Genomic DNA, 2691 nt, shown 5'->3' on the forward strand with positions numbered 1-2691 from the left:
TGTCGCCGTGTTTGTGGCGGCGGCCGACGGTTGGTTTTCTGTCACGTTGTTTTGTTTGAATACGTTGGTTGGCTTGCCTGCGTTCGTTCTTCTCGGATGTCTGTCTTGTCGAGTCGTGTCTGGTCTTTGTTTTGTTTTGTTCCTTTGTGTGTGTGTGTGTTATGTTTTGCAACGGGGGGCACGTTGAGATGCGGAAGGAGTCGGCGGGGATTTCGGTGGCGTGTAGAGCGAGCGAGCGCGCCTGCCTGGCCGTTGGCCGTCGGAGTGGAGTGCGGGTTTTTTTTTTTTTTGTTTTCGAAACGAAAGCGGCGGCCGGCCAGCCACCCGTGCGGTGTGACGTCGGCCGTTGGGTATTGTGCGCTTTGAGCGCCGGGGAGGGATGATGTGTGATTGTTGCGCGCTGCTAGCAGGCAGGCAGAGTGAGCGGGTGTGGCGGACGGACGGGGAAGTGGTGGTTTTTGTTTTTGGGTTGCGGGGCGAGAGGCAGGCGACCGACAAAGTTTGCTCGCGACGGAGAGATGTTAGTGGCCCTGAAAAGGGCCGTTTTTGTTTGTGCGGTGCGGTGCCGCGGCGCGGTTTAGGCGCGCTCGCCGCGGATGCGGCGCGCGAGCTGGATGTCCTTGGGCATGATGGTGACGCGCTTGGCGTGGATTGCGCACAGGTTGGTGTCTTCGAAGAGGCCGACGAGGTAGGCCTCGCTGGCCTCCTGCAGGGCCATGACTGCGGAGCTCTGGAAGCGCAGGTCGGTCTTGAAGTCCTGGGCGATCTCGCGCACTAGGCGCTGGAATGGCAGCTTGCGGATGAGCAGCTCTGTGCTCTTCTGGTAGCGCCTGATTTCTCGCAGGGCGACGGTGCCCGGCCTGTAGCGGTGGGGCTTCTTGACGCCTCCGGTGGCGGGCGCGCTCTTCCTCGCCGCCTTGGTGGCGAGCTGTTTGCGCGGCGCCTTTCCGCCGGTGGACTTGCGGGCCGTTTGCTTTGTGCGGGCCATGGCGGTAGCGGTAGCGGAGCGGCGTGCGTGGAGGTTAGGTGCGGCGCGGCGTCCGGTGCTGCCTTGACAACGGGCCCGCGCGCCTCCGTGCTGCGCTTATATGCCCTCGGTTGCGCGTGGTGGGGGGAGGGCGGGCCAGAGTCTATATAGGGGGGCGGCGGGCGCGCTGGGCGCAGACCGTAGCCGACTCGCCAGCCGCTGCAGCTGCTGTTTGTGCACGTTTTGCTTTGCCCGAGGAAGGAAGGATGACAGGCCGCGGCAAGGGAGGAAAGGGGCTCGGCAAGGGTGGCGCCAAGCGGCACCGCAAGGTGTTGCGCGACAACATCCAGGGCATCACGAAGCCCGCCATCCGCCGCCTGGCTCGCAGGGGCGGCGTGAAGCGCATCTCTGGTCTGATCTACGAGGAGACCCGCGGGGTGCTGAAGGTGTTCCTGGAGAACGTGATCCGCGACGCGGTGACGTACACTGAGCACGCCAAGCGCAAGACTGTGACGGCCATGGACGTGGTGTACGCCCTGAAGAGGCAGGGGCGCACCCTGTACGGTTTCGGCGGTTAGGCTGCGTCGCAGCGGGCGCTGGCCTTCCCGCGGGCCGTGCTTGTGGGTGGGAGAGACTAGAAAACGGCCCTTTTCAGGGCCACCACACTGTTCGGAAGTTGAAAAGTGCGAAAGAGTCTGTGTTGTTGCTGCGTGTGTGCGCTGTGTTGTTTGTTTGTTTGTTTCTTTCTTTCCGTTTGAGCGACGTGATGTGACTGGGAGGGGAGAAGGAAAGGAAACGTGTCATGTGGCTGGCTGTGTGTGGAGCTGCTTCGTTTGTGTGTTTGTTATTGTGTGTCTTTGTATCGATCGCGACGGAGATGGCGGGCTGTGTGTTGTTGTGCGAGAGGCGGTGATTATTTGCTTGCGTGGTTTGTCTCTGTGTGTTTGTTTGCGGCGGCGTTGGGGTTTCCGAGGCAAGGCGTGTGGGCATAGGCGGCCGGATCAGCTGTTTCGTTCGTGTCGACGGCCGTTGCGCGCGGGAGTGGAGGGCGGTGTGTCGACACGCCTCCCTTTAACAATGGTCATTATTGCTGCCGTTGTCGGTTTGGAAGGCGACTGCGACCGTGCAAAATGTGTGTGTGTGTGTGTGTTGGGCCACACGGGCTGTGTGGACGACAAGATGGCGGACGTGCGCCGGCGGCGGCTGTGCTGTGACAGTGCAAAGTTAAAACAAAACAAGGTGCGGCGAGGACGACTGAAATTTTGCTTTGGACGTAGGTGTGTGTGGTGGCCCTGAAAAGGGCCGATTGTTGTGGGCCGAGCCGAGCCGGCAAAGCGCGTTGCGTGCAGGGGAGCACGCGGCGCTGCGATTGCCTGGCCTCCTTTAGGCCTTCTTCTCGGTCTTCTTTGGCAGCAGGACGGCCTGGATGTTGGGCAGGACACCACCCTGTGCGATGGTGACGCCCGACAGGAGCTTGTTGAGCTCCTCGTCGTTGCGGATGGCAAGCTGCAGGTGGCGCGGGATGATGCGCGTCTTCTTGTTGTCGCGGGCCGCGTTTCCGGCCAGCTCGAGCACCTCAGCCGCGAGGTACTCCATGACGGCGGCGAGGTAGACGGGCGCCCCGGCGCCGACGCGCTCTGCGTAGTTTCCCTTGCGCAGGAGGCGGTGGATTCTGCCGACCGGGAACTGGAGCCCAGCCCTGCTTGAGCGGGACTTTGACTTGC

The sequence above is a fragment of the Schistocerca americana genome, unplaced genomic scaffold (assembly GCF_021461395.2).
Source record: "Schistocerca americana isolate TAMUIC-IGC-003095 unplaced genomic scaffold, iqSchAmer2.1 HiC_scaffold_78, whole genome shotgun sequence".
NCBI classification, from domain to species: domain Eukaryota; kingdom Metazoa; phylum Arthropoda; class Insecta; order Orthoptera; family Acrididae; genus Schistocerca; species Schistocerca americana.